At 44.1% G+C, this 11,370-nt stretch overlaps 1 long non-coding RNA gene across 1 annotated transcript; it reads left to right on the top strand.

Annotated features, from left to right (window-relative positions):
- Positions 1-7,913: 7,913 nt before the first annotated feature.
- On the top strand, positions 7,914-10,592 carry LOC119332566. Its single transcript, XR_005161016.1, has 5 exons — positions 7,914-8,026; positions 8,190-8,363; positions 8,460-8,620; positions 9,769-9,860; positions 10,419-10,592. It is a non-coding gene; the product is annotated as an uncharacterized LOC119332566 (long non-coding RNA).
- Positions 10,593-11,370: the final 778 nt, after the last annotated feature.

Below are 11,370 nucleotides of genomic sequence, written 5' to 3'. Positions count from 1 at the left end.
CTATGACTATGAGATTATGCAACTCCCGTTTACCGGAGGAACACTTTGGGTGCTACCAAACGTCACAACGTAACTGGGTGATTATGACGGAGCATTACAGGTGTCTCCAAAGGTAGATGTTGGGTTGGCGTATTTCGAGATTAGGATTTGTCACTCCGATTGTCGGAGAGGTATCTCTGGGCCCTCTCGGTAATGCACATCACATAAGCCTTGCAAGCATTGCAACTAATAAGGTAGTTGCAAGATGATGTATTACGGAACGAGTAAAGAGACTTGCCGGTAATGAGATTGAACTAGGTATTGGATACCGACGATCGAATCTCGGGCAAGTAACATACCGATGACAAAGGGAACAACGTATGTTGTTATGCGGTCTGACCGATAAAGATCTTCATAGAATATGTAGGAGCCAATATGGGCATCCAGGTCCCGCTATTAGTTATTGACCGGAAACGTGTCTCGGTCATGTCTACATTGTTCTCGAACCTGTAGGGTCCGCACGCTTAAGGTTACGATGACAGTTATATTATGAGTTTATGCATTTTGATGTACCGAAGGTTGTTCGGAGTCCAGGATGTGATCACGGACATGACGAGGAGTCTCGAAATGGTCGAGACATAAAGATTGATATATTGAAAGCCTATGTTTGGATATCGGAAGTGTTCCGGGTGAAATCGGGATTTTACCGGAGTACCGGGAGGTTACCGGAACCCCCCGGGAGCTATATGGGCCTTAGTGGGCTTTAGTGGAAAGGAGAAAGGGGCAGCCCAAGGTGGCTGTGCGCCTCCCCCCTTCCCCTAGTCCTATTAGGACTAGGAGAGGTGGCCGGCCCCCTCTCTCTCTTTCCTCCCTCCGTGAATCCTATTCCAACTAAGATTGGGGGGGGGGGGGAATCCTACTCCCAGAGGGAGTAGGACTCTCCTGGCGCGCCTCCTATGGCCGGCCAGCCTCCCCCCTCTAGTCCTTTATATACTGAGGCAGAGGCACCCCAGAAACAGACAAGTTGATCCACGTGATCTATTCCTTAGCCGTGTGCGGTGCCCCCTGCCACCATATTCCTCGATAATACTGTAGCGGAGTTTTGGCGAAGCCCTGCTGCTGTAGTGCATCAAGATCGTCAACACACCGTCGTGCTGACGGAACTCTTCCCCGACACTTTGCTGGATCGGAGTCCGGGGATCGTCATCGAGCTGAACATGTGCTCGAACTCGGAGGTGCCGTAGTTTCGGTACTTGATCGGTTGGATCGTGAAGACGTACGACTACTTCCTCTATGTTGTGTCAACGCTTCCGCAGTCGGTCTGCGTGGGTACGTAGACAACACTCTCCCCTCTCGTTGCTATGCATCACCATGATCTTGCGTGTGCGTAGGAATTTTTTTGAAATTACTACGAAACCCAACACCCACTTCATCACATGACGTATACATGGTGGACACGCCAAAAGAAGACGACGACGAGGAACGGAAGGACGCAACGAAGGGTTGTCCCCTCGAGAAGCAGTCAAAGCGGCGGCGTAAGCGCCGCTCCAAATCCCGCCTCGGCAGAAACAACGATCATATAGACCCAACGTTAGAGCAGGGTGAACTATTGCCGGACCACGGCAACACGGAGAATCAAACTGGACAACCCGACTCTGTCAAAGATAATAGTCCGGACGACATCACACCGGACAGACACCCAGAGCAACAAAATGGCCATCAAAGTTTTGTTGCCACCGCGAGGAGTCTAAAAAAGTAGAAGCAATGGCTCAAGGCTGCGCAAGACACACTCAGAATTAGATGGAGTAAAGTGCTCAACACAGCAGCGAAGTACGGCGGTAATCACCCCACCAAGAGCTACCCAAAGCGGAAGTTGCTACATGAATTCGATGAGGAGGCCTTAGATCCCCCGCAACCAAAAACTAAAATGGCCATCTGGCCGGATAGACGACCTCACGGCCAACATAGAACGGCAAACAACGCCGCACATAAGCCAATACGCGATCCACACGAGGGCTCGCATCAAAAGGATGGCGCAACCAGATCCATCTATGGACCACGCAAGCGCGCTTCAGCATACGATGCAACACAACAAACATCCGAACAACGCGGTACACCCAGATACAGGGGTGCCGCACACCCCCTATGTTTCACTGATGAGGTGCTGGACCATGAATTTCCAGAGGGATTCAAACCCGTAAACATAGAGGCATACGACGGAACAACAGACCCTGGGGTCTGGATTGAGGACTATATCCTCCATATCCATATGGCTCGAGGAGATGATCTCCACGCCATCAAGTATTTACCCCTCAAACTCAAAGGGCCAGCTCGGCACTGGCTTAAAAGCCTCTCCGCAAGCTCCATTGGAAGCTGGGAAGAGCTCGAAGACGCTTTTCGGGCAAATTTTCAAGGGACTTATGTCCGACCTCCGGACGCGGACGATTTGAGTCATATAACTCAACAGCCCGGAGAGTCAGCCCGAAAGCTTTGGAACATGTTTCTTACTAAAAAGAATCAAATAGTCGACTGTCCGGACACCAAAGCCTTGGCATCTTTTAAGCATAGCGTCCGCAACGAATGGCTTGCCAGACACCTCAGCCAAGAAAAGCCGAGAACAATGGCAGCATTAAGAAGCCTCATGACCCGCTTTTTGCAGGTGAGGACAGCCGGCTAGCCAGATGCAGCACCAGCGACCCAAGTACATCCGAAGTTAGAGATGGAAATGGGAAATCACGACACAGCAAAAATAATATGCGCCGGAATAAAGAAGACAACCCGAAGAACATGACAGTAAATGTTGGATTCAGAAGCTCTCGGCCAGGTCAGCAAAAGCCGCCCTCTAAAGGCAGCAGAGACGAACTGTCCAGCTTAAACAAAATTCTGGACCAAATATGTCAGATCCATAGCACCCCTGGTAAACCCGCTAACCATACCCACGGAGAATGTTGAGTCTTCAAGCAGTCCGGCAAGCTCAACACCGTACACAAGGGGGAGGATACACCAAGCGAAGACGAGGATGAGCCTCTCAAGCAAAACACTGGGGAACAGAAGAAATTTCCACCAGAAGTCAAAACAGTAAACGTGTTACACGTGATCAAGGGGAGAAACAAAGCGGCACTCCCAGAGAAATATGCCCAAGGGCCTATCACCGCGGAGTCCTGCCACTGGTCGTTTCAACCGATCACTTTCGACCATCAGGATTACTCAGCAAGTATCTGGCGTGCAGGATGGGCTGCCTTGGTATTAGACCCAATAATTGACGGATACCATTTCACACGAGTCCTGATGGACGGTGGCAGCAGTCTAAACCTGATATATCAAGACACAATCCGCAAAATGGGGATAGACCTAACGAAAATTTGCCACAGCAGTACTACCTTTAAAAGAGCAACGCCAGGCCCAGGGGCTCATTGCACGGGCTCCCTGCTACTAGAGGTTATATTCGGCTTCCCCGATAACTTCTGTAGCGAAAATTTAACATTCCACATTGCTCCGTTCCAAAGTGGCTATCAAGCACTACTTGGAGGCGAAGCTTTCGCTCGCTTTAATGCAATACCGCATTATGCTTCCCTCACGCTTAAGATGCCCGGTCCACGTGGCACCATTACAGTGAACAGAAATATTGAGCGATCCTTGCGCGCCGAAGAGAGTGCGACTGCCTTGGCAGCCGCACACTAAAAACAGCCTCACCAGCTAAAGCATTTGATAGGTCGTCAAGACCACGGACACGGTTAGACGAGTCCGGCGCAGATATATGTCATTCACACAGGTTTGATAGGCCACACCCTTATTACAAATACAAGGGGCTCAACACGCGCAGACAAGTGGCATTTTTTACTCATCTTGAATTGTACATGGTTTCTTTAAACCTACCTTTTTGCACGACAACTTTTCACCTAAGTTTCTTTTTTTTACAGATGACCATCGTGCTACAGCCATCCAGGATACGGCACAACGGAGACACAGGCGCAGACGTGCAGCAGGGACCCGTTCCAAGGATTCTTTTTAGATTAAGACCCTGCGTAAACCTTTTTTACTGTCTCTTGTTGATACACATCCCTCGGATTCTCAGTACTATTGAGAAGGATGCTGACGTCTTGGCATGTGGCCACGTCAGAATAATGCACGTACCTGGGCACCAGGGGCTTCTTACAAAGGGCACTGTTTAGGTCCGGTTTATCTACTACCCCTATAAAAGAAAGAGAAGGCGGAGAACCAAATCATCCTATCCATCCAAACCTGCAATCTGAAGGCCTACATTTCTCCAAAACATCAAACATGTTTTATACTTTAATTACCCAACAATGCCATTGGGTTATAATTCTCATCTACTACCACTATAAAAGATAGCCCTGTGCGTTTGGTTTATTCGGTTTACATGGTTCGGTTTATACGGTTTTTCGGTATGTACGGTATTAATACTTCGGTAAATACGGTATGAAATTAAAATACGGTTCGGTTTCGGTATATACCAAATTATTTCGGTATGGTTTCGGTATATACCATAAAAACCAAAGTTGACGCGAATTTGAAAATGACGTAATAATAATTTGCAAATTTATGACTCAAAACACATTCTATTTTACACAAATAGTATATGACTATATACATAAGTATATATGCATGCATTGATTCATCTGTTGATGGTTATGGACGTGCTTAGCATTTTAAAAAGAGAAAAATGACAATGTTACAAGAAAAATGTTGGTGCTTAGTAGTGAATTTGACTCATGTACAAGAAAAATGACAACTTGTACGGTTGTTCATCTCAAGAAATATAAATTTATCTTTTACTTCAGTTTATTCGGTTAACCATTCGGTTTTTCGGTATATACCATAAAAACCAAAGTTTAAATCGGTATGAAAAGTTCATACCATACCGAAACCAGAAACCATAAAAACAAAAAAATCGGTTCGGTTCGGTTTATTTTCGGTATGGTTTTTCGGTTCGGTTTTAAAATGCACAGAGTGAATAAAAGAAAGAGAGAGACAGATCCAAACAATCACATTCATCCATCGTCAAAATCTAATGGTCCTTAATTTTTGTGTGTTTAACGCTATCAACCACGGGTTAAGTCACGATCGATCGATGGCTAATCTGCCTCGCGGTAAAAAAAGAGAAAACCGTCCGCACGACCTCCTCCTTCTCCTCCTGCACGACCTCCTCCTCCTCCCGCGCCGTTTGCCTCCCGCAGCCGCGCCCTTCGCAGCAGCCTCGCGCCGAGCCACAGGAAGCCGCGCCCGTCACCGCCGCCTCGCGCCGCCGGAGCCACGGGAAGCCGCCGCGGGTCGCCGGGAGCCTCCCCAGCCGCGGGTGCCCGCCCCCGCTGCGGGAGCCGCCCGCCGCAGGTCGCCGCCCCGCCGGCGCGCCGTTTGCCGCCGCCATTCACCGCCCGTCGCGCCCCGCGAGAGCCGCCGCAGGTCGCCGTCGCGCCGTTCACCGCCCGCCGCCCATACAAGATCCAGGCATCCAACCCTTTCTCCACGAACCCACTCCAGATTGCTCCATTCATTCTGTAAGAAGGAGAAAAAATCGCCACTGATCGTCCCTTCCTTCTGGTTCAGCCGTCACCAGGTGTGTGTTAAGGGAGGATCGGACACGCGTGTGCCAGGGAGGATGCTGCCACCACGCTCTTCGAAGATGTGCGGAGTCGTCGTGCCTGTACGGTTGACACCTCTACCACCGTCGCTGCCTTCGAGGAGGATTCGTGCCTGCATCTTAATGTTCGCCAAGCCCATTACATCGCTGGTTCAGGACACACAACAAAACAAATCTGAACCTCAGTGACATATTTGCTGGTAAAGTCCTCTCCCTCTTATATCTCGGTAGGATGCATTCTTTAATGATTTATTTGCTGGGGTTTGTTAAGAAATTCCAAAGATTTCAGATTCTGTTTGGTTGTGTCATTCAATATCCCTGGGTGAACAAACTTGTGACTTTGGTTGTTGGTAGCTTAATTATTTGGTCTTCTATCTAATAGACAGATGTCGAGTATAAAATTTGAATCCAACTCTGATTGATAAGACTTGATTTTTTTAATCTTGCTGATGAATGGCCTACTATTTCAACCTCTGATATATTGCTGAATTTATAATCTGTCAGATCAGGGTAGTTACAACCTATGAAATCTTCCTGAACGTTTGAACCTATGGGATTGGGGTAGCCAATTTTGTATCGTTGATACGATGGCTACATAAACAATTCAGCAAGCTACATCTGCTTCATCGGGTTGATGCTTCATGCATGCTCAGCAAGTTTCCTTTCCCTTGAGTCGTCTTGCCACGGGTCGGTTTGTTCTTGCGCAGACAGATGTGTAGACCACATCTTGTAGATGGCTGATATGGATTATGCTCCACCCCTCCATGACTTCACTCGAGTTAATTCCCCGTGATGCGACTGACACAAAACTATCCTCGGTATCCACAAAGATCACCCTGGGTGATGGCCTTCCTAATATTTAGTTATTTTCATTTTTCTGATGCTTATGGCTATAAGTTAACTCCAAATAAGTTTTTTTTAAATATGGCACAAAATTGAAAATTCTGATTACATCATGGTGATATTTTTTCTTGTAGGGAGAGAAGGAGGATAAAAAGTGCTGGTCCTCTTCACAGGATAGGTACAGACTTGGCTAAGCGATTACTGCTGCTGCGGTTCATCTACAATGATTTTGGACATTGATTCTTGTTTTACCCTTATTATTACCATTTGCCAACTTAACCATTTCCATCTCTCATGTTAATTCTGAAGACCTTTTATGTATCATGTATCCAAGCAGGCTGCATGTGAGGTGAATCAAGGTAACTATATGATGTAGTGAAGTATAAACTCCTCTCCCTATAATATGCAGCCTTCAAACCATGGATTTGTGAATTTTATGCCAGCTGGGCCTCTTTCATTTTAATGCTTGAGTCCTAATATTTCATTTCTCCAAGCTTTTGAGTTCTAATATTGTTCTGTATTATGAGCTCTTGAACATTTGCCTGCACAACAATGATCTATAATAATTCCCTTCTAAGCCTAGAGATAGTTGTACACATCATTTATTCAATCCTAAATTACTCTATGCTCTGAATTACTCCCGTGGTGCATTTTATGTCCCCCTTACATCTATATCTATGTCTTCTTACTCATATACATGCTTTCCCATGTAATCATCCTTAACAATTGTCATGTTCAATCTGTAACTACTTATCAGGGTATTTTCTGATTTTTTTATGTTGCCGCTTACTGATCTTACGACATGGAGAGGAGAGGCCAAGTAGCAGCAAGCATGCAGCTATGTCATGCAAACAAACTGATACTGCAGAAAGTCACTGATTGTACAAAACCAGAAAAACAAATTGCAGCGCAAGCATGCAAAGAGACAATTGCGCGAATCACACACATATTCAAATAAAAAGGCAGTGAGAGGCTTTATATTAGGCGGTGTACTGCAACAAGGTGCCTCCCTCCATCATCATTCCATTCTTCTCCTGTTTCCTATCTGTCAGCCGCACCTACAACCAGTGCCCCAATCTAGCTCGACAATTGACGGCGGCTACATCTGTTGTGGCCGGCAGCGAGGCAAGCCCTCCTTCTAAACCATGTATGTTGATTTCAAATAGTAGAACTAATTCATACTTTGAAGTTGTTTGTTAATCAGGCTTCCATGGACGTTGATTTCCATTAAACAGTATTTTGCGAACTTCTTGTTCTCTGCAAATTTTGGATGCCGCCGGTCAGTGTGACGCCCAAATCCTGGTGGCAAGTCTTTTTCTAATTGAGAGAATTATTTAGGTGCTAATTCAAACAGCATGTCTATAGGTTCGTTGAAATTCCCCAGACAAGTTACTTTCTGAATTCTGACTCTGAGTAGCCGACTCATACTTATTTTTGCGCCTTCAGTTGATTTGCTTCAGTGTGTTTGGTCTTTCTATTCAGGATCCCGGTCTGGAAAACTAGATGGTGTATGGATTCAGAGATGAACATGACGAACGATAGAAGGTCGATTTGGATTATTCTTGGTCCATAACTTTCAATTATTCCACTGCCACACAACTGGTATTCCACTTATCCTTCCTTCCAATTTTTATTTGCAAATTTGTGATGTTTATGGTACCGTTTCAGTGGTTGATTGAAGTAGTGAGGATATTCTGACTATGATGAATTAACAAAAAATGTTTTTATGCTGAACCAATCAATTTTTTTATTAAAATCCTTGCAGTGCTTGTGCTGGCAGGGAGAGGAGGAGAAGTAAGGCGTTGTGGGCAGGGACTGGCTGTGGGTACAAGAAGGCCAGATATGAGATGGTGGAAAGGATGCACGCAGGAGAAGAGAACAGACTGCAACGGAAGGCAGTTTGAGATGTAGTAGTGGACGCCTCTTCCATGATATTCAGGTTGGTGTAAGACTGCTCGCCTTAGATGCAATTGACTGGACATTCGGAGCTAGCTCTAGACAGGATAATTTAGATTGATGAACTATTTTGTGGTAGCAATCTGCGTGTTTAGTGATGCCGCACACGTCCTCTCATCTCGTCACGAACGGCCTGGATGTGGCAGCTGCCGTCAACATCCCAACCGTCACCAGCACGACGTGTTGAATGACATTGGCATCGTCTCACTGGGGCAGCAGCTCAACACCGGCATTATTCTGGTAATGCAAGTCCCGCTCCATCTCCTCTGTTGGCAGTCATTGTTCCAATATTACTGGAGATAAAATCCATTCTAGCTATCGTTGCTGAAGATCATTTGGTGGTGTTCGATCCAGACTAAAAAATTATTCCATGTTGTTTTCAGTAATTATGATCAGCTCAGCCGTAAGATATAGAGAGATCAATCACATCCGATCTTAATGTAAATTAGGTGATTTACTGAACCGCGGGTTGCCTGTTTCATGAACAGTACTGCCATTTTAAACAATCTAGGACCTACACTTGATGACGACATTATTATTTATACAGCTGTACTGGGCCATTTGTTAGCAGCAGCCAATTATATGCCAATCTTTATAAAGTTGAAAGACTAAATTCCAGTGACAAAAAGCCTTGTCATACTGGCAGTTATTTTCCAATGAATGTCTGCATATCATTCACTTGTCTTGATGTCTGTCTATAATAAAGTTGGCATGTACCTTTTGTTCAAAATAAAGCATGCTTGGTTTTTGGAGTTGCATCCATCAGCTAACCTTAGAGGAATTCATATATCCACCACGCCGGTGCTTGTTTTGCACAATCTTATACATTAGGACTTTATACTCCTTCACAAAAAACACCCTAGCAAAATATTCGTATGCTACTTTGCCTCATTTCATGAGTGTAGTTTTGGTCACGTATGTTGGAAATATATGCTTGTTCTGTGGTGATGAATCAGAATGGCAAATCTGAAAGGAAGTGATTATTTGTTCATGTGTTGATATAGTGATTCTGTTTGAACTTGAAGGATAAATATGATGGAGCCTTTTTTTATTAAAGCTTGTTTTCCCTTGGAATTATTGTTGTAAATACTATATTTGCGGGTGTGCAGTTTGTGATTCTCTATTCATGATAGTTAGATAGATTGGATTCGTTCCTTTATAGCATACACGGACTTGAATTATTTTGTCATTGATGAATATGCATAATGTACTTTCATTTGTTGAGATTTCAAATGAGGTCGTAGGAATCAAAATGGAACTCTCATGTGGCTGATATCGGTTTTATATTATATTTTTAGAAGAAATTTCTATATTTACTTATCTCAAGATATATTTGATTTCATTTTTGTCTCTTGAGACAAGGAGCGAGCAAACTGTTGATTTTGCAGAGAACAATTGTCACTGAATTGCTTTCAAGGCGGATGTTCCATAGACAAACAAGCATGCAATCAACACTGCATGATTTCAATTGGTTTCCAATGTACGTAGCATGTCTATCTGGTTATTTTGCTTTTTGGTTTGTGCACTCATGGAACGAGAAAGAATTGAACCAACCAATTTGCAGGGTGAATATTTAATATTTCATTTTTTTATTCTACCTCATGAAAACTCTAAAGATAATGACCTGTGGTTCTCCTAAAGTATAGTTGTGAGATAAGAATTTTGGTGCATCTAATCAACTACACTGAGAATGAAGCCGCATACAACATGCACCCCTTATGTTGTACAAGAATTGGTTAGTGTATTAAGACATACTAAGGTAATCAGGTGTCTTCACTCCATGCATATGATGCTAAATTGTAGAGTTGCTTGAAAATCATTTAAATTATAGGTTGGTTGTCATATTTTTTAGTGTAATCATAATATCTTTAGAATTTGCATATCTGGTTGTAACATCAGTCGACGCGTGCATTGCGTGTGCACGCTTACTATATTCCTTGTGTATGAAGCTGCAATTGAAATATGTATGCTATAGCATGTATGTGAGCTTACATTATTTGTTTTATAATTGCTGATTATGATTAGAAATAACATGTAGCCTGGAAAGAAGGAACGATATGAGATAAAAGATGCAGAAAAAGAGGATTAGGCCCGCAGGTTGTTATCAAGGAGAACATTGAGCTATGAGGGTGTTTTTTCGGGCAACACCGACGATGGTCTCAGCAGCTATATGATGGTGAACTGTAGCTGTTGTAATATTCTGAGAAATATATTATGATTAACTTTTACTTACCTATCCGATTTTTTTCATTGCGATGATCTGATAGGCCCCATATAGGTGTCTGTATTGTAATAGGTATTTTTCTGGGTTAAGAAGGAAGAATGTTTCGGGTGTTCATTAAGATTATTCTTGATTGGTGAACTGCGATGGCGGATTTAATTTCAATATGCTTTAGGAAAATCTGTTAAGTACATATTACATCAAGATTTAAATTCATAGAGTATGTGAGATGTATGGTAAACCATTGCTCATGTAAGACATTGCTATATGTAAACTAAAAATGTAAGTTCATATATTTAAATATTATTTTCTAATGAATTTCTATCAAAATGTGCATTGCACGTGCAAGCTTACTAGTACCGTAAAAGACCGAATACCTTAGGGAGTGTTCGGCGTCGTGAGTTTGGCCTTATATGCATCAGCTCCGAATCATGTCTTTGGTCAAATGTTGGGTTTGCCCGGCTCCTGTGTTTTGCTGCCTTACCTTCCGCTCTATCGGCTAAGGCGGCACCAGGAGAACTACTGCGATTGTGCCCTGATTCATCCGGACGAACACCTCAGTAGAGAAAGACGAAAACTGACTCTCATGATATAGCGTGAGACTTGTCAACCACTCGATGACCTATCGGAATGTTAGAATTCCTCCGCTTTAACGAAGGGCCGTTTCCCGGCCAGGCATATACGCACCCAGAATTCGGATGAATGCGGAGCCACCAGGGGCTATATAGTAGCCCCACTGTCAAAACTCCTATGGCTAAGTGAAAGTGTT

This window comes from Triticum dicoccoides, chromosome 7A (assembly GCF_002162155.2).
Source record: "Triticum dicoccoides isolate Atlit2015 ecotype Zavitan chromosome 7A, WEW_v2.0, whole genome shotgun sequence".
In the NCBI taxonomy this organism is placed as follows: domain Eukaryota; kingdom Viridiplantae; phylum Streptophyta; class Magnoliopsida; order Poales; family Poaceae; genus Triticum; species Triticum dicoccoides.
The sequence above is the reverse complement of the archived record's forward strand: the minus strand, read 5'-3'. Positions and strand labels throughout refer to the sequence as shown.